General features: G+C 43.2%; 1 long non-coding RNA gene across 1 annotated transcript; it reads left to right on the plus strand.

Moving 5' to 3' along the window:
• The first annotated feature begins 11,816 nt into the window (after window positions 1-11,816).
• On the plus strand, window positions 11,817-15,312 carry LOC115597351 (uncharacterized). The gene is made up of 5 exons (XR_003987073.1): window positions 11,817-11,994; window positions 12,693-12,782; window positions 12,971-13,138; window positions 13,387-13,482; window positions 13,884-15,312. It is a non-coding gene; the product is annotated as an uncharacterized LOC115597351 (long non-coding RNA).
• Window positions 15,313-21,802: the final 6,490 nt, after the last annotated feature.

Consider the following 21,802-nt stretch of genomic DNA (forward strand, 5'->3'; position numbering starts at 1 on the left):
CAGTTTGACACCAGACCTCTCACCTGAGGCAAACACTCACCGGCAGCCAGAGCAGGTCAGGAAGAAGCATGTGGGTTTTATACAGGCCTGCAAAAAAAGCACCAGATATCAAAAGCCGACAAAGCAGCGTGTTTTAAGTCCTTGGTTGAATACATTCAACATACATTATTTTGTTCAGCGCTCTTGTGACATCTGCACCTTTACATTCTTTATCGTTAGCAGTCTCTCTCAAGATTACTTTTTTTGGTTTTCTACTCAAGAAAACCAACAAAAGACAGCCAGTCAGATGGCATAATTTGCTGTAGATCTGGACTCCGCGACACTACCTCATGCTCAGAGTGTGTGACTACATGCGTATATTACAGTACACATTGCTTCTGCAACTCAAGTTCCTGAAATGTAGGCAGAAGTTTCTCTTGCTTCATAAAACTGTTGTACAAACAAAGCTGCACTAAGGAAGCAGAGAGAAGCTTCCTGACATGAAGAACTGAAAGTACCGTATCTGTAGCAATATCTCCATGTCGGTTTCGAGTTAAAAAGACATGCGTTCGGCTTCTTAAGTTTTCTCAGAAAAAAAGGTTAAGTGTAAGATAGAAAGACTTGAGTGAACTTTCTATAAATTTAAACTCAGCACAGTACTTTTCCACAGAGATGTCTCCTCGTGTCAGGAGTTGCCTCACAGCCTCCTTATAGTTTAACCATCTATATTATGTTTTACAGAAATCCGCATCCACTCCGTACGTTCATGAGTCACGCATTTGTTATGCAAGTGTTTTGTGCATCACTGCCCAAAAGAAGGAGTCCCCTTTTTTTTTCTTTGGGGTTTATATTTTGAGTTTGCATCAATTCAGCTCAGCTTTAGTACATACAGCCCAATATTGTTCTTATTATTGTTATTGTACAGTTTTCTACAGTGTTGTTAAAAGTACCCGAAAGATATCCTTGACGATAAACTGAAGTAAAGAATAAAAGTAAGGATGTCCTGGTAAAATATTATTTACACTCAAGTGACAGGCACACTTACCTATAGGACTTGAGTTAAAACCTTAAAGTATCTGACATGAAATGTACTTAAGTTTAAAAAGCATGAACATGCATGTGTAAACCGTGTACTTGACGTTGGCATTATCTGCGTTGATGTTATCAACCTAGCCAGTTCTCAAGTCTCAAGTTTTTCTCTGATTATCAGATCAGTCGGATGTTTTTTTTAAGAAAATCTGATTGTGGAAATAAATGAATCTGCTGCTTTGGCTCTCATGTAGCTTACAATCTGCACGGTAATTATGAACGGCACTTAAAGTACACGTACCTCAAAGTTGTACTGAAATGCGTCACTTGAGTAAATGTACCCACATCACAGGTTTAAGACCATGGCCATTCTCTGTTCCGCCCCTACTTAAAAGGCACAAATCATGAGTAATGTCTTTAGTTCCCATGCAGAGAATAAAAAATGAGAAGAAAAGACAGACAGATGAGCAACTTGGTTTCATTTCCACACACTCATTATGAAACTTTGATGTTGTTGGTTGTTCTGGGTGACATGTTTACCACCTACGTTATAACCCTAACCCACCCTACTTCCTGGAAGTGTTTTTCTTCGAGGCTACAAGAGAGACAGTGTTAGTGATTTTCCACACACAATGGGCCCAGTGACTCTTCTTCATTTTGCTCCTAATGATGCTAGCGTAATAAATATTTGAAAAAAAACAAAGATTTCATCTTCATTTTTCTGTGTTTTCTTTGAGATCTGTGTCAATTCAGCTTTATTTAGTACATACGTGCCATTATTGGCAGTTTTAAACAATGATTCTTTATTTTTTGCCTCTGTCTGGACATCAAAATTCTGAATTTGCATTGTAATCACGCCTTTGGTTAACACATGAAATTAAAAAAGCAAAAATGTCCACAACATGGTTTCATTTCCACATGGTCACTGTGAAACTTTCAAAAAGACACGATGAAGAAATGACGGAAGATTTGACAACACTTCTCTGCTAAATGTCACATGAAACACACACTGTAGCTAAACGGCTAAAGACTGAATGCTTTACAGTGGCGCTAACTGTGGATACCGATTTTGCTGAGCAAGTGCGATTTCTCACGGTGAGTATATTGGAAACCGCACTTGCTGATATTATCTGCAAACCTACTTCCTCCGATGTGTTTGTCTTCTACAGTAGAACGGAGATAATGTTAGATAGTGTGTCTCCACATGCCCTGCACCCGTTGGTGACTTCCTCTTAATGAAGTTGTGTACACCAGGGGGGACAGAGGAACCATCCTCTCCCCGAGAGAGGAAGATAGATGGTGATACTGCATAATTATCTATGTCGGTGCTCGTGTGTGTACGCACGTGTGTGTGCGTGTGTGTGTGTGTCTTTTCCCCAAGTCATTATTCTTCATTATTCTTCTATTATTCATTACTCATTCATTACTCCGCCTGTGCCACTGGCTACAGTCAAGCCTGTTGGTTTGCACTGCAGACGCCACTGTGGACCTCCTGCCAATAGACGACAGGAGAATAATGAGATGAACCATGTGTGATGCGTGCATGTGAATACACACAAGTGTTACTGTGTCCCGCATGCTTGTGCAAATAACATATCTTATGTTATACTTTGACTACCTCGATGGATATTGACCGCATCGATCTCTAGGGGGCAGTGCGTGCTAAGTGACTGAGGAGGCTGATTTGTGACCGGTGGACAGGGTGGAACAGAAACAGACAATTATCCTTTGGTAGATAATGTCAAACAAAAACACATGAATCTTTTATTTTCCTCCATCCTCCTTGAATATCATCAGGGAGGAAAATAAAAATAAACTGGGAGAGCCAACTGTGTACAAACTGAAGAAATACATAAAAAATAAAATAAAAAATAAATAAACAGATGTGGTTGGATTATGGATCAATGCAGTTCCTGCGAAGAGCAGATGTCTAACAGGGTTTTTTATTTATGTTTTTTATTTTTTTTAAATTCTACAGCAGTCCAAGGTTTGTATTATCTCTACATCAGTGTTCGTTTGGAGGTCTGATGGAGGATTTATTGGTTTTGTTGGGGGGCACTTTTGGTGAACAGCAGGCACTGTCGCCACACGTGACAATAAAAGGCTACTGATCAATGCAAAAACGTAACAGGAGCAAAAGCCAGACACATTTTGTCAGTTGCACAACAGTATCAAAAAAAAAAAAGTCAGTTGCTTATTAGTCACCCAGCAATTATTGAGTAACACTAGTGTTCACGGGGAGCATAGGTTCCATGGCCTCCAGCTGCCTCTGATTCCTCGATGATGTCTCAGTTCAGCAATCAAGGGACCGGCAACACTGAAACAAACAGACAACACAACAACAACAACATCAACAACAGAGGCGGGGGGCGTCACACTACCAACCCCTGAGGGAAATATCCGGCTCTTTAGTTGCTCCGTGTTCACCAGCCTCGCCCCCAACTGTGTCTGTCTGCTGCTTGGCACTGAGCAGATAACATACAGTGCATGAGTGGTGGGTGTGAACCAAAACAGAAAAAAATAAAAATAAAATGGTGTGTCAGGTATAGAACAAACTGAAACACAATATAAAGCTCTGTAAAGTCAGAGGGAATTGCATGTTATAATTCTCTGGCGTCGGTGCCTGAAAAAAAAAAAGGTTGGGATCCTGAATGTTTAGTTCACAATAAACAGGTGTTAGCAAGTGTGAAATGTACCATCTTCCTGCTAGTTGTTCTATTTTCCCATACAGCTACAGGCCCCAAGGTCTGTTTTCTCCTTCTCAGTGGGAGTTTGAACCTAACACATACAGTAATCGACCACCGGGTGGTGCTCAGTACTCATGCTTTACAGCCCCTTTCATTTTGTTCATGCATCAAAGCCTAAGACTGTACAGTAGCCTTCATTTCAGGCTTTTTTTTTTTTTTTTTTCGGCCGTGAAACCTGGCCGACAGTCTGAAATCTGAGCTGCTTGATATGATTTGCTCAAAGGTCATGTTCCTATTAATTGTATAACGAAGAGAGAGACTAAAAAAAAGGCAGGTTTTCCAGCGCAGTGGAAGATTGGAAATTGTCCCTTAAAAAGCATACGTTTGTGGTTTGGTTTTAAGTGTGGATGGTGGGATATCGTTCAGATTAAGTTAGTGTCGGTTTGGTTTGACGTTACGTAACAGATCTCGTTGTAACAGCGGGCTTCTTTCTGGAGTATAGGTTAATTTTCTTCAAATTAATTTGTGCTTTTGTCAACAGCACAACCAGACAGTCCCTAGCTCAGGGATGTCCTTTTTCTTTTTTTCACACTTGAATTGCTGCTTCCCTTCTCTTGTGTGCTCTGAACATTAGCCCCGTGGGGGGTTACAGTCACTTTGTTGGGAGGAAGATACATGATTGTGTTGTTGAGTGGAGAAAGCTCGAGATTCAGTCAGAGATTTCCTCTCGGAGACAGTTTTTCTTGATGACCCAAATGAAATATGAAGGCATTGTGTTTGTGTGTGTGTGTGTGTGTGTGTGTGTGGGTAGGAAGACGAAGGAGTGCACTCATCCCTGCATCATTTTTTGATGGATAAGTTTCCTCCCTCCTCTCGTCACGCGTTGGTTGTCACAGGGATGACGAGTGGCTTCCTTCTGCTTTTCTGGCGGGCGGTGGGATGTGACAGTCGTACGGGCAGCTGCCAGCTCTCCCTCCTACAGACTCTCCCCCCATTGCCTCGATTACCCCCTCCTTCCGGTTCAAATGATAAACTCCTCACTCATTGTACGTTTTTACCAGTCGTTTCCTCGCCGATCCACAACATGGCTTCTTAAACTGTGAATATCATTTCTCTCTCTCAACCCCCCCCCCCCATCTCCCTCGGCTGACCCGCGTGGTGCTTCAGAAATAATAACAGCTCAGAGAACAGCAACAGCAGTGACAAGTGCTATTACAACACCATGCAACACAACAACAGAGGACAGACAGCACTCAACTCCAGATGGGCGCTTCCTGTGCCAGGCAGGAAATGGCACTGAGCTCCCTCGCCATCATATTTCATTTTAGCAGCGAACAGAGATGATCATCACTTCATCTCCGGCACATCCATCCCCCAACGGATGAGCTGTAAATTCATTTCGGTCCTTTTTGTTCTCCTTCCCCGTGCGGATTCCACTCAGGCTGTTGTCATCATTGGCGTGAAACACTGGGCATTCAGACTCCAGTATTCTGCCTCGGAGCCTCTCGTCCTCCTGCTGTGGCGTCTCTCTGGGCGGAACAGAGATCATTCCATAATGGCTGACCACACACAGATGCGCGCAACTGCATGGCATGCGTCCTTATTGGCAAACAAACACACTTAAATGCACATGTAGAGAACATCAACGCTCGGTTATCATCCGGACAAGTAAACCGACACTAAAATTTTGTTGTGTTAAAAATGTGCCCAGTGTGGGTCAATACAGCACCAGCAATGTACTGAGTTAACTTGAGCCCCCACCAATGGATTGTTTTGGCCCTCTTTCAGTACTATTTTTGATATAACTGTTATTTATCCAAACTAAAATATGGTTATTTCAATCAGTGTGAGAGCTCAAGATTAACCTTAAAGGAGACCTATTATGCTGTTGCATTTATTTCCCTTTCCTACAGTTTGTTTAATAGTCCACACAAACAGAAGCTCCTCCCTCCCACAGAAAACACTGCTCCTGAAATGCCTCGCTGGTAGCCTTTAATTCTGTGACTTTGGGACATCCTCACCATGCCACGCATTTGCAAAGTCCATTCCTTTAGCGTCTAGTTTGGCATGTAAGAATTGATTTAGCACAACTGCTCTGTTGTTGTTAGCCAATCATGGGCGACAGGAGGGGGGCCTTAAAGAGACAGGAGCTAAAACAAGGCATTTCAAAGAGAGAGAGAGAGAGAGGGAATACAGTGATATAGCACTGAACAGTATGAGATCACTGATGTTTTTTTTTTAATCATTAAAACATGTACACCTATTCTAGCAGTAACCCAAAATAAAATTATGAACCTGAGATGAGCATAATATGTCTCTTTTAAAATGACCACAAATGTATTGTACTGTCTTACAGAGTGTGTTCTAACAGGTTGCAAGATACTAGATGGCTGCAAGCTAAAACTGACCGATGATTGCGTTGGTTCTGACCAAAATTGTGCAAGTTTTAACTCGTGAATTTTTAGTGGAAACTTTCAAGTAATATTGGCATTTTTATGGCATTTCCCCTTTCTTAGATAGGTTGAAGTATGATGCAAACAAGAAAATGGTGTGGTAAGACCAGAGAGAGACAGGGTTTTGACATGCAACATGGCCTCAAACGGAATAAGGAAAATTCCATCACATTTTGTGATACAAAACCTGAAAGCATTTCTTAGCGGCTGTCATGCTGGCGGTGGAAATACGTCATATTAACCAAAACAGAGCCAAAATTCAAGCGGAGTCTGGATGATTTGATCCAGATAGACAAATACTACAAACCACAAATTCTCCTCAAAAGGCTAAGGCCTCTGCACAAACCTATCGTCAATTCGGATAAGTTTAAACTCCCCAAATAAAATGAATGAACTCAGGAGGAGAAACAGAGCAGAGATCCATCTTCCTGGACAGACAGACAGACAATATATGTCATATTTATGGAGTAGACAGAAGTAACATCAAGCAAAGCAGTAAAAACAAACGTGTGCGTGTGTGTGTGTGTGAGTGCATGCGGTGTGTGTGTGTGTGTGTTCGACTGCACTACCCCTGTGCTGCGCGGTGCAGATGATGCGCTCAGTTCTGCTGTGTAGGCCCTGTGTTGAACAGATGTCGCGGACGCTGATACTGTCCCTGCGCTGAGCGGGAACAAATTACAGGCTGATACACACACATACACGCTAGATCACACACACACACATAGACACACAAACACACACATGCATGCTGCAAATATAACCTTTAGATTACAGATGGCCCCTATCAGAGGCTGCCGGCTGGATTTGCAAGATGTAAATACTGAGGGGGTAATCCAGCGTGGGGTAGAGAGGGGTTATAGCATGGGGCAGGACGGGCACCAGATGGCAGATGTGTGTGTGTGTGTGTGTGTGTGTCTGTTCGAGGGGATGTTAAGCATGCTGAGGCACTGACATTGGGATTATGGTAGTCTGTTTTTGATGTGCCACAGATGGACCTGGAGTGTTTTGTTCTCGCCACTAAATGCAGGTGGATAATGGCCCTCGACATGAAACATCCCCAATCCTCATTTCACCTCCTCTTTGCCCACGTTGCACAGTGGCAGAAGGTTGCGAACTTCCGTTTTTTAGTTAATGGGGGCATGGAGCGACCTTGAGTAGCGCGCTAGCGGTAAGCCAAGTAAGAGAGTGCGAGCGCTTTGACTTTCCAACCTTGATTTCCCCGTGGTGTGTGGTGAGTGATATCAGACAGACGTGGAGGAAGCGAGAAAGAAAGAAACAAAAAAGTGGGAAACGGCGTTGTCATACGAATGAGGCCTTGATTCATTCTTTGACTCGCAGAGGTCACAAGCCAATTGAGCCGGCGCGCCGTGATACTGTGCGCCATCCAGGGGAACGTTTTCTCCCATGCACATCCTTTTTCCCCCATTTCACCTCCTCCCCTCCTTCCTCCCCTTCTTCCGTCTCTTACATCCTTTTTGTCCTTGCCATAATTTCATCTCTTTGCACGTCATTAGCAAGCTGGCGCCTAATGAATTTCTTATCTCTCCGAATTCAGTGGCTGTTGTGATAACGTTTATTGTGTTCAGTTTTGCCATTCCCCACATCGGAGGCAGAGGGGGTGTGTGTGTGTGTGTGTGTGAAAGAGATGGGGAAAGAAACAGAAACAGTGAGATAAGCAAATATTTCTAAAGAAAGACAGAAACGGAGACAAAGGCAGCTCCTGCCAGTGGTGGCATTTCAGTTTTGTGTCGCAATATTTAAGTCTAAAATGTGAGCATAAAATGAACGAATGAGGAGTTGCTTCTCTGTGAAAGGAGACCTTGGCTACAAAAAAGAAAGCCACGGATTGGAAACTGATACAGCGAGGGGATTTGAGAGGAAGAAGAAGAAGAAGAAGCTAAGAGATGATTTAACAAGAAGAGAAATAAGTATGGGGAGGCAGATCGAAGGACAGAGCAGTGGCAGATGGAAGAGTTCTGGTCTGTTACTAATGTTCCTCGGAAGAATTAAAGTCCAGGAGGAGGTGAGCTCACACACACGCATGCACACTGTCAGCCCGGTATAGGTGTTAGCGAGGGCCCCTGTAAACATCCGCGACCCTGCACTGACTCTCCCTCTGCAGTAGTTAGTGACTTAGTGACCCATGCAACCCCTCGCACGCCGGCGTCGGCCCCGTAGCGGCGCATGGTCGATCCAAAGTGTCACCTCGCTAAATGTGGCCACGCACACAACCATTCGATGCCGAGCGCTAAGCACATTCTTCTGACACCTTTTAAATGATAACAGGACACATGTGGGGTGTGATGTGCAGAGGAGAGAGGTAAAAGAGGAGAGGGAGATTGGATGAGGAGCTAATAGCGGCCGTGTCACACTGTCGGCATTAGTGTAATGCGGTGTCAAAACAAGGCCTCATTGAGCACTTGAGCTGTATTTTAATGTACACCGGGACGGTAGCGCTGTTCCTGCCCCGGGAATACGATTTCCTGTGCTAGAACGTTACGCTTTATGTAATGTTTTGAATGTGGCCAGTCATCTGTGGATGTAAATAAAGGTAATCGCACATTTTTTACTTGCAGAATACAGTCATTACACATTTAACGGCTGGAAAAAAATCTCACTAAGGTGAAATAATTTCCAGTAACTAGCAGCCTTGGTTTTGCCCATTGACTTCATAAGGAAAGTCAGCTGCATTTGAAAATAGCATAATTAGCATTTTCTTGTAAAGTAGTCTGGCGTGGACGTAGTGCGTCAGAGTTAAGAGACAACAGAACACCCTTAATCTGATTCCTTCTGTTCCTCACAGTTTCTGCCACAACTACTTGCAAAAATACAAGATACCTTTTCCGCTCCATCACGTGTGCTACTTTTCATTCGCAGTTTACCCATACTGTGTCCGCGGCTTCTGCTATTTGAAACTACCAACCCTACAACAATGGCAGCTTAGCCTCCGAAATACCTTGAAAGCACACAAATCATTCCCTAATACTTCAAGGCTCAAGAGTTATATCACCAGTTCTTTAGAGTGTCCAACAAATTGGGCTGTTCTGCTCTGGCCTACTTGGATGAAAGACAGAAACAACATGCAACTCCTCGATCGATACGCTGAAGGCGAAATGGCAATGAGTGTGAAGGTAAGTGACACTTAACCACATGTGCATGAATCTCTCCTGCAGTGAAGGTCTGTGCTTGAATACTTTTCAACCTGAAATGAGCATGTTTCTTCTGTGTGGTTATAAACACGGGCCTGTCAGTCATCCTGTTTGCAATCTTCAGTTTTTCAGTACAGATTTTGAACTCCTCCTTGTTGTCATTTGTCGTTCATTTCTGCTCCAGCAGCACAGGCAGCCATTGTACAAGGGGTAGGTAGTCTACACAAGGACCCAGAAGCTTCATTACGCTCCCAGTCTCATCACAGTACACGCCGCCAGAAAGCACTCACCGTGTTGTTCGGCGCTGCAGCACTTGCCAACTGTCCACATGTCCTGTGCAGGGCTGGAATGGGCGCGGCCTGCAGAGAGACGCTTAACTGCCTCAGCAGGAACATCAGGAGAGCTACTTCGCTAGCTGTCCCCACACATATGGCCCTGTTTTTCATTTTTTGGGTGTACACGGTGGAAAGGAGAGGAGAATGGATGTGGGGAACGTGACGGGGAGACGGAGGAGGCACGACAGAAGGATAGGTGGAAACAGAGCGATGGCCAGTTGATGACAGAGAGAGAAGAAGGGTGACAAAGATGGAAAACCAGACGGGCACGAAATGAGTAATTGAGGGAGATAGAGAGAAAAGGGTTGAGAGGGTGTGAAATGCGAGAAGAGAGTTTAATTTGTTTTTTCGGCAGTGTCGTGCCGTCACAGAAATGTGTTTACCAGCCCCTACTTTGCCATTAGTGACACTCGGGCGCTCCTGTAGAAGAAACCAAATAGGTTCATAACTGCCTCATGTATCCTCCAAATGTCCCCATAGCTCTCCGTCTGTTGGACTGTGTCCGTCCGTATGTCTCCTCTCCTCACTTCATCCATCCCCCTCTCTGTCTCGCTCCGTCTCCCGTATCTTTTTTTTTTCCTCTTGTTCGTGTCTGTTCCCTCCTTGTGCTCAGTCTTTTCTCCAAGTTTGAACCGCTGCCTGTTGTCATGATAGAAGGCTGACCCAGAAGTGCCACTGTGCAACGAGGGGTGGAGGGATGGAGAGCATGCAAATGAGAGAGGGCAGGGCAGATATGGACACTGTGGTCCCATCGTAGGGCCTGACGGTCTGACGAAGACTCATGGTAGCATAGCGAGTTTCTCCCCCTTGCCTCTCAGAAACCAAAACTAGTTGAAATTTGAACGTTTCCACCGGCAGGTTGCACTTGAAATACCGTCATAGTGACAACAGGAGCCTCTGCTTGCAGTTTTTTTGAGACTGTACTTGCCGAAATGCTTCCGACAGCGTGCTAATATACTCAAAATAATCTAACCCTAACCCTCATGTTCCCCGTCTCAGTTTAGCATGCTAACATTTGCTAATTAGCAGTAAACAACAAGTGCGGCTGATGGGGATGTCATTAGCTTCGCAGGTGTTCGGTCATAAACAAAGTCATTAGAATTCATCCTGAGGGGAACATGAATGTCTGTACCAAATTTCATGGCAATCAATCCAGTAATATTTCACGAGAAAAGATATCTCCGGCTTTGTTGCACTAGGACAAGTCAAGGGATCACCAAGGTCATTAGGACTGATCCTCCGCGGACTGTAAATGTCTGGCGTGACAATCTACCTGATAACTGTTGAGATATTTCTGTCTGGACCAAGGTGGTAGACCCACCGTCTAACATTGTCATAGCTTCGCTTAAGTGACGTCTTAAGTATTGGCACCAAAACTACTTGGTTAGGTTAGATTTTTTTTCGTCTCAGTCCCAGCACTTCAAATGTTGACACTTTGGGATTGTAGGTTGGGTCGGGCGTCATACCAGAGCATCAGTATTTGAGGAGATTGAGAAATGGGAGCTGAGTTGGGAATGAAAGTCAAAAATCAACTTTCTTACAAAGCGGACCAGAAGTCCACATAACAAAAGGCAGGCAACAAAAGTCCTGGTAACAAAAAGCAAAAGTAACTAAACAAAGTACAAATCTGAATATGAGAAACACGGGCAGCAGGGTACATAAAACACCGGGAGAAAACTGGACTGGGGAACAGATGTGATGAACAAACGATGAGTGGAGGATAAACAGACTGAAATACGCAGGGGCTAGTTTACAAAATTAAACAAAAATTAACTGGAAAAAGGCAGTAAGAAGACAAAGACAAGAAGTTTGAAACAAAACATGAGACACAAGGATAAATGCTACAAAATAAAACCGTAAACAAGACAAAAATATGACAGGGTGAGGTTGGGATGGATGAGAGGGTTACTCCTGAATCTTCACCTTGCTTCCTGTGCATAGTGATGCTAACCTTGACTCAAACCATGACATCCTGCTATCGTCAGAGCAAATGGAAATACAAAGCTACTGTGTGTTGAACAATCACATTGTGATCCTTTGCATTGAATGAGGTACACTGTAAACCCGAACACTACTACTAACTCAAAAGTATTGTGAAACAACAAACAAAATCCGCTATCAGGTCAACCCAACTTTAAGTTACTAAGTGTTCCGAACGAGGAATGCAGTTATAATTTCGTGCTACTTAAATTGTCTGAGCGATCATCACGACCTTACTCAAAACCTTTGAATGCACGGAGGCGTGCAACGTAATGACGTCATTGCGCCATTACGTTGGCGGCACCGAACGAGGCAAAAATCAAACCAACATGGCGGTCGTGAAGCGAGGGGAGTGCATCGGCTGCTGAAGTTAAGAAAACTTGTAAGTATAAGGGTAAAGTCTTCCAAAACTCACTTGCATGTTGTTTAATTGCATAAATGCCACAACGAAATAGTTTTTGTTGTTGTTTTTTGTTTGTCTGCGCTTTATTTTACACATTCAGCGTAACACGCGGTCACAGTTACCGCTCTTTGGCGAGGACGTGTTGCGAACTGAGTGCAATAATGACGATAAATATTTTCAGTCGACGCTATTTTTATTCTTTATAATTGTGTTTCTGCTGGTAAAGTTAACATTTGGTTGAAAATAAGCCGGTATGGTCCGGTAAAGCCGCCTCCCCCTCGAAGTAAGAAGACGGTGTGTGTGTGTGTGTGTGTGTGTGTGTGTGTTTGTTTGTGTGGGGGGGTGGGGACGAGTCCGGTGTTAGTATAAGTAACGGCAGTAGTGGTAGTAGTCGTAGTAACGTGGCCGGGGCATGATACAGACAAGTCCGGTGCTGCTCAGTGAGCAGTTTTTGCACTTGTTTACAAATTAAGCGTAACACGCGGTCACAGTTAACATTACGTTACCACCGGTCTTTGGTGAGGACGTGTTGCATGAACTGACTGGAAAGGGTTCACAATCTGTGTTTTAAAATGTATAAATTACTTTATTTATTTCTAGCTAAAATATTCTAATTAGAAATTTGGACTGCATTGTTTGAGTGGTTTCAGAGTGCTATTTTTTATGTCATCCCACAGGATCAAACACCTGAGACCAGAGAAGAGCACTGAGAGCCATTGGTGAAGGACTTTCTGGAGAGATGGCCTGCCCTTCAGGTCCAATCACAGGTAAAAATAATAATAACAAAAACAATAATACACAGACTCAAAGTGTTTTCTGCTCATCTTCAACTATTTTTATTGTACTGGCTATTCATTTTAAAAAGATAGTGCACCCATCAAATGTGACTATGATGTGTTTCCCTTTGGTATTTTACTGTCTTTCACATACTTTGTGTGTCCATGTTATTTTGTAGGTCTGTGCTGAGTTCCACAGGATCACCAATGTAAATTTACGGAACCAGTTTTATTCTGAACTAGATCGGCACATTCCACAGCTCATAGAACTTTACAGACAGAAGGCAGCTCGTACTGGAAGGGTGGCAGGAGCACTGCGAGACATCCTACAGTATTATGAAACTGAGGTGAGTTGAAAAAAAGCTAAAATGGACTTTGTCTAAATTTTATCCACATGGAACAGCTGGCTCCCAGGATTGTCAGCATTTACTACCACTTCATTACTATATACTACTACAAGGGGCAGTCCTTCACTTTTAACTTTAAATCAATTAGTTATCCTGTAACATGTACATATTTAGTACAGTAAGTCATACTTTGTCGGCAGCAAAGGGCCCCTGTTTTTTTTCTCATGTGTCTTTGTTTATCCACCCAGGATGTGCAGGATATCAACATGAAACGCACTGTGGCCCTTCGTGCTCTCTCAGTATACCTGCGGGAAGAGGACACACAGTTTTTCAAGACTTGGAACGTAAGTCTTAATATATTTATATAAAAGATCTCATCACTAATCACCTTTTACCATTGGAGCTCTTTTGAAGTGCCTTGGTGTTGTAAGTAGGGCCCTAAGGCTTCTTTTTCTCACCATCACATACTCACTCCTCTCTTTCTGCTCACTCACTCACACTCACTCACACTCACACACAGGTTAAGATGGCACCCCCAGCAGAGGTCCAAGGGATTTCTCAAAATATCTGGGGGGGAAATTTCTAGTTGAGCCACTTAACCTTAATTGGGGGGGGAGAGGAGTAGTGGAGGGGGTTAACTTATCTTTGTTGTTATTGTGTAATACTTAGTTGTATACTTAATTTTTGAATGGGCAGCTGTATAAGTATTCAGAAATAGTTACCAGTGTACTTTTGCATTTTCCAGACTGAGGAATCAGAGGAGCCAGACATCGGGGACACACCCATTGGTATTGTCACGATGATCAGAGAAAGAAGTGCATCTCCCGTTCACTTCAGTCCCGTATCCACAGCCATTGTGGTGGAAGATGAATTCATCATGAGGGACATTGCCACGTTTGCCGATGCATATGTGTTACTGTTTGGGCTGGTGTATGTGTTACATCTCGACTACCCAAAGAAGCTCGTTGGCACCTTCACTTCATACAAAAGGTTCTAATGGGGTTGGATGACGGTGCACCCCTGAAACCTGCTCTGCTCTCTTTGAAAAATGACCTGCTTACAGTGTAGACGCTACCTGTATGATGTAGCATGTTTGTTGTTACATTGATTTAAGATGTGCCTGTTGTCCTCCTGTTTCGAATGGTCCTTCTTTCCCTCCTTTCTCCCCTCTTCCACCATCATTTCCTTTCCTTCTTCCTTCCTAGACCCAATCTGTTCCCTTTGCTTTCTTTCTTTTTTCTTTCCTCCCTCCCTTCTTTCCCTACATCTTTTCTTCTTCTTCCTTCCTTGACCCAATCTGTTTACTTTGCCCTGACTTCTTTCCTTCCTTTCTCCCTTCTTTCTTTGCACCATCCTTTTCACTTCTTTCCTCCCTTCTTTCCCTACATTCTTCTTCCTGCCATGATCTAATCTGTTCCCTTCCTCCATCTTTCTTTCCTTCCTTTCTTGACCAAGGAGGACAACAAGAGGGATATTCAACAGTTTTTTTTCTGCTTATGCAGATATACACTAACTTCCAAAAATGCACCAGGGTGAGTGCAGGACAAAAATAATGCACCAAAAGGGTGTGTCTGATTCGTTTACCTGGAGAAACAGAGTTTTTGTTGGCCTCTCTTTTCAAAAGGCATAGATTTTAAATCTATACATTTCCTTTTTGGTTATTTATTTGATTTATTTTTTATTCATGTGCAATGACTTGATATCTGATATCCTGATATTTACTTTTTGGTTATTTATTTAATTTATTTTTTATTCATTTCAAATTATTTATTTCCTTGAATGGCCATAGATGTAAAAAAAACTTGAAGATGCTGTTTTGAAAGGCCATTACTTTACACTGAGCACAAGTTCCCAATGCTTTTATACAAACATTTAAACATTTGCAGTGATTTATACATAACCATACAAATCTGTTTTTATATAATGTATGTGTGGATGTATATGTTGACGGTTCATGATATGCAAGGTATCCTTCAACCAAATGGGGTGTGTTTACATTTTCAGATTGTGCATTTGTTGGCCTGGTTTTACTGGCCTGGTTTTACAAGTTGGATGTCCATGGTTAACATACAGATGTGTGTATGTGGTGTTTGTATACTTACAGCTCTGTTGCTGTGACCAAAGTGGTTTGGAGAAAAAGAATAAAATCTGAATAAAAACATTGAAATATTCTACATTTTTGTGTGAAGAAGTTTATTTGAGTATTCTGAACTTAAAAAAAAATAGTAGTTTATGAGCTTTGTAAAATTCTTTTTGGTTACTAACCAGTATATTTTTTGAGTTTGAAGATGTTGATCAATTAAGTACAATATCATCATAAGTCATTACAAAAAAATTAAAACGTATATACAAATTAAAACAAATGTTTTAAGTACAGTACACTCACAATTTTTTTTTTATAATAAGTAATATTTGAGTGTAAATGATGTAAAAATATGTAAGTACAAACTTACTTAAATATTCTAATTTACTTACTCAAAAACTTTGAGGTAATCGGTTTCCACAAAAGATTTGAGTATTCTGAACTTATTCGGGTTTACAGTGTACAGTTAACACGCTGTGGCCCTGCATCATGGCCACAACCATGGCGCCATTGTCGGACGAACAATAAACAGTGTAGATTAGAGATACTGGTGCATTATACAGCTTTTATCCATAATTCCAGCTTCATTCTTTAGTGTACATTGGTAAATGATTGTAAAAGTCTACAAACGATCAGAAGCATTTCCAAGTTGCTCACAAGAACAAACATGAGCATTTATGCAGCACCGACACGGTGAACAGCGATATATAAACTTTGCTCGAAGTGATTAAATGGCATAAAACATCTTTTCTCACCTTACTGAACATCTTTCTTGACTCTCAGCCCTGTCATAGTGACGATTCAAACCACAGCAGCGGGTGGTGAAAAACACGACAACAAATGTACATTAATTTTACTGCTGTGAGCACAACACCTTTTGTCTTGTTTTCTCCGAGGCAATGCAGCTCCGTCTATCCTCTGACACCGTCAGTCACCTTCATAAAGGAGTAGCTCTGACTTCATAGCACTTTTGTCTTTCAACCTGGCAGCTTTTATCTCCTTTGCCTGCATAATAGCCCTTGGATCTATCTTGCTGCCATCCTCTGCAGGTCCTGTATTATGCCCTTTAGCAGCCTGTAAGGGACACTCTGTGTCTCCGCCAACCCATCAGCTCACTCTCTCTCTCCGACTCAAACCCAGCGCTACCCCCCCCCACCCCATCTTTACTCCCTCAAGGCTGGAACTGGCATCGTGTGAGGAGTTTATGATTCAAAATGAGACACCAAAAATGAGTGACGCAAGTGCAAAATGGCAAAGATTGACTGACAAAAGACTTCCTCGTTTTGCAGAAGGAATCTTTAGTATATTGGTGAGCAATGAAGTTCAATCTTAACATCTGTTTTCCTTCTTGCTCACATCCTCATAGGAATAAAAACTCCCGGGTTCTCCTCCGCTGAGGTGAACCGTCCTGTCATAGATGAGGTGAGAGGTGTCAGTACAATGACTCTCGCTGCGGCTGCTGCTAAACTCTTTAAAAGGTGTTAACATCTTTTCAGATCCCGGTGTCAGGCCTGTCACAGGGCGCCGTTTAAAGAGCGAGTCAGAAAATACCCTTCGTTAATATTTTAACAGCTCAAACAGCTGGAGCCCGGGCGGAGTGACAGGTACAGACATTGCAGATTGAATCCGAGGGTCAATACATGGAGGAGCGTTGGACCACAGTGTGATACTCTGAGGTCTTTTTTTGAGCGAACGCTCAGGCATTGCCGTGTTGACTTAAAGCTGTTGACTTAAGGGGACGAGGGAGATAGGGAGAGGAAGGGAGACAAAGAGAGAGTATGAAATATGGTGGAAATCTGTTCCGTGGGTGTTTGCTGCCATCTGTATCTCTGTGCGCATGCAAGTTTGTCTGCAAAAGTCCGCGGAGTTGAGTGCTTGCGTGTGTGTATGTGTTTGTGTGTGCGTCTTGGGAGCAGCCTGTGAATGGGAGGATTTAGGAGGGAAAAGTTGGAGCAGAAAGCTGCTGGAGGTAATCTTGTGGCCTACAGCTGATAACGGCTTTCCACCTGGAGCCTCTTAACAAACGGCTGGACCGCCATCAATCAACCAAATGTCCTTCACCGAGAGAGAGAGAGAGAGAGAGAGAGAAAGACAGAGAGAGAGAGAAGGAGAGTGGGAGAGAAAGTGGTTGAACTAAAGAAAAGTAATGACGTAATGCAGGGTTGACACGATGTAAGGCTTGTATAACTACAATCATTGCATGACCAAGAACATTTGCTGTCTAAAAGGGGCACGCCATTGATTTTGTATGGAAAAATCACATAACAATTCACAGGAAGTATAACAGCCTGCGAAAATAGCTTCATAAGGTTTCCTGTGGTCCTCCAGGGAGCTTTATCAAGTCTGAGAAAATTACTTAAATGACATCCCCTGAGTGTCTCAGCTTGGGCTTGAAAATCACAAATTTCTGACTCAAAGCCTTTGTCACAAATTGGCTGTCTGGAGCAAAAAAAAAAAAAGAGGTTATCTCGCTTCTAGTTTTTTTTTTTCATTTATAAAATCTGCTGCTCATGAAGGCATAACTATGCTTCAAATGAAGGGCCTTCTGGATCACTGAACAGTCCTGAATGCCCCATCCCCACCAAACCTCTCTGATGTCGGGATCAGCTACTTTCCTGGTGTGAAAGTCTGCGTGGTTTGGATTCTTAAATAGCTGTAAATCTATGAATGCCTTTGAGGTAAGTGTCCAAAGCTGTGTGCTGTTATTTTGCTCAATTTTCTGCCTCGCACTTTTGCCTTTAGACATTAATGGAAGACTTTTTATACAAATACCTAAATCCCTTCTTTCTGTCCTTCTAATATATCATTTTCTTGCTACAGCAATGAACATGTGTACTCTTGAGCACAGACGTAATTTTGGGGGGACACACAGAGGACATGTCCCCTGCACTTTTTCAAAAGACCGTTTTGGTCCCCTGCAGTTTTTACCGTCCGAAAAACAATGTTACGCTATAGTAAACAGAGACACGTCAAGCACTAGGACCAAGTGGAAAACGGCCGCTCAAGCTGAAACCTGTTTCCCTGAGTGTAGACCCGCCCACAAGCTCCTCGATTGGCTCTACCGTTTCTTGTGTGATCGGCCGTCCCCGCTGTCACTCCATTTTGCTTGCACACCGGTCTGCTAGTTGCCCAGGAGTCCTTATTAATCTGCCACTCCTGTCTGGGTCATGTTCGCTAGAAGGTTTGTAATATCAGAGGTTTCATTTACATTAACGTTTGAATCGCTGTCCATGTGCGTATGTGCGTACGTGATTGCGTGTGTGTGTATGTATGTTTGGTAATTTGGCGCAACCAGGATGTAAATTACCAAATAATAGCCGGGGCATTTATTTGTTTCAATCACTTAACAGACCAGGCGTTTATTTGGGACAGGCGTTTAATTCAATAGTTGTGCGTCTTCTGCAAGTGAAGTTGTTGCAGCGGGGGAAATGATTCAGCCAACCAGCACTCGTAGCAAACTCCTCATCTCTGCTGTCACTCACGGTGGCGTACATTTATTCCGCCATCACCCCGATCATTTTACAAGACACTCTCTCGTGGCGTGCCCGTTTGCTGATAACTCATTCCCGCATGTCTATGTCAAGCTCCTCGCTAGCCTTCTTCCTCCCTCCACCAGGCAGCCTGGCCCTGTTGCTGTCCTCCTCAGACAGATGCTGAAGCTCCGTTTGATTTTTTCGCCAATCTCTCACTCTGTTGGGGTCGACAGGGAAATGTCTAGTGGCTGCTTCTCCCGAGTTTTCCTCTGCATATTTTACGACAGAAATTTAAAATTTCAAGTCTTACTTTATTATTTTTTTTTTTGCTGCATAATACACTTATTTTCATGTATTATTTTTATGTTGAAAGGCAGCAACTGTTTAAAAAAAACACCAACAATGAAAGATTTAGGGAAAAATACAGTAAAACCTCAGATTACAAACAGGTAGTAACAGGTGCAACAAAATACACTTGCAACCCACTGTATCAAATAAAGACGGTCAGAGGAGTGAACCGATGCCTCTAACCTACATTCCTTCCAATGGCCAGCAGGGGGTGACTCCACCGGTTTCAAAAAGAAGTATGCTTTTATGTGAGCTTATGATAAAATGACCCTACTTCTCAATTGATTTATCATCTCAGCAAACTGTTTTCTGATAAGTTTATGATCTCAATCGCTAGCTTCTTTAATGCAGGATGATCATTTTTCAAATTATGGTCCCACTTTAAAGCCCTTTCACACAAAGCAAAGATTTTTCGGCTGAGAAATGTGCACAGAGATGGATCAAAACTGGGGACTTAGTTAATGAATGCACGCTGGTGTGGAACATTTGTGCAGTTTCAGCTAATGTCATACTTCCAGGTCAAAGTGGGAGAAAACCTTATTATTTGGTCTAACAACATCCAATACTGTATGACAAACCAAGAATGAAAACATGAAAATAGAACACGGCACTGCAGATCTTTTTCTCGGAACCTGGTGCGCATCGTCACACTGGTGTTACTTCCAAAGGTTGCAATGCACAGATGGGAAACAACCTTTAGAGTGAAATGGATGACATAGCGGGACATGCTTTAGGGTGTGGTTGCCTTGTGATATACAAGTTGCTACCACTGCGCGTCCTAGGGTTCTCAGTCAGGTCCAATCAGTATCCTCCACTGCTCAACCCTGTCGTCCAAATATGGTCACCTCTGGCTCCAAAAAAACAAGATGGCGAAAACCGTATCCAAACTTGAGGCTTCAAAATGGTAGCTCACAAATGGGTGACATAATTGTGTCATCATACGAGGTTAACAGACTTCCAACTAGAGATGATAAGCCAGACGAGACTCAACCATCGACCATCTTTCATTTACATCGTGCTGCTTGAAGTGGGACACTGAATTGCTGGGGCTCTCTTAACTCTGCCTGGTCTAATGCAACACTGGAAAAACCACCCGAGGTGATTTGGATGCATGTGGTGGCACATCAATGGCCCAACTTTGTGTGTGCGAGCTTGCGTGTACGCATGTGCGCACATCTGTCCGCCTGTCCGGTCCTGGCCTAATGGGCCTTCAGCCCTTGCAGTGCTGACAGAAAATCAATGACCCACTCGGTAGGCCCAATACTGCTACCTCCATGCATAGAGAGGAAGGGAGAGATGGATAAAGGCGGGTGGATGGTTGACCCGCTGTAAACATGTCCGCGGCTTATGGCAGAGTTGTCACACGTCTCCTTTCACTGAATCTTGATTGTCACCGTGAGCTCTAATCTTCCCCGAGTTCTCAACGCTCGCACACAGACACAACGCGCAGATTAGTGCACCAGATGCACAATGCCATTTGTGTTTCTGAAAGGCTTTAGCTCAGAGACTTCCAGCATAATGTTCCACAACGGGGTCAGGTTAAACCAGATTACTCACAACTCCAGAGGGTCATCGGAGGAGGATGTCAGAAAACAGCAGAGACCGACGGCAACGAGGGAAAACGGGAAAGAGGAGATCAACAAAATGAATCAGTGCGAGCTCAGATTGTGCACAGCCTCTCGGTGCATTCTGGCAGTCAAGTGTGGTTGTTTTTACGAGTTCCGAGACTAGGAACATGGGGGCTGTGCGAAAAAATCTGCAGCGAAGGTGTGAGGACTCAAAGTTAGATCAGAATTTTAAGATACGAGAAGATGAAACTTTAATGATCCCTGTGGGGGAATTAGTTTGGTGCAGTTGGATAAGCAATATGATTCAACAGCAAAAAAAAAATGGCTCAATATAACGTATTACATAAGCAGTTCTATGCAAGAGAAAATAGAAAATAGTTTAAATATAGAACAAGAGTTGACTGAGTTATTGCATTTACTTTAATTTTCAAACAGTCAACTCAACGTTTCATCTCAAACTGGTTATGGCAAACAACACATGCAACACTCAACTCAAAGAAGAAAAGAACCCAAGGGGAGTTATATGTAATAGGAAATGTAATTTTCAATAAATGTATAGATACTGTGCATTTATTATATTGTCTTCGATGTGGAAATGAAGTGAGGGGCGCGTCAGAACAGAAAATCCAAACCAGCGGGATAAGACTGAACTGGATTTGGTTCCTGGCTAATGGAACAAACTGTAATAGAACAGTAGGGAATGGAACTGAACCAGGCTTAATGCAATGGAACAGCCTGGAGTGGATAGAGGCAGGAGAACCGAACCAAAACGGGTGGGGGGAGAGAGAGACAGAGCGGACATGAACAAAATGGAACAGGACAGATCGTAGTAAAGTGGATTAAAAACAGAACACAGCGGGAATTAAAAAAGTAAACACATCCCGAGATCCCAGAACTCAGCGGTGCAAAAGCCAATCGAGTCAGGCAACAGCGCGGGAGGTCAGTGGACTCCCTCTGCAAGCTCTGCCTCTCACTGCTGTGTGGGATTTCCCCGCGAAAATGCTGGATCACATGGTAATCTCAGTTTAATACACAAATCCCCAACGCCAATCCAATCAAACCTAATACCCCCACTGGGCCAGGCAGGCCAGAGCCCACCTACTCCCCGTCCCTCCCATCATCTCATCCGACGCTGCCATCGCTCCGCATTTCTCAGAGTTAAGATATCCTTGTCAGGCCGATGTACGAAAGA

The sequence above is a fragment of the Sparus aurata genome, chromosome 16, assembly GCF_900880675.1.
Source record: "Sparus aurata chromosome 16, fSpaAur1.1, whole genome shotgun sequence".
NCBI classification, from domain to species: Eukaryota; Metazoa; Chordata; class Actinopteri; order Spariformes; family Sparidae; genus Sparus; species Sparus aurata.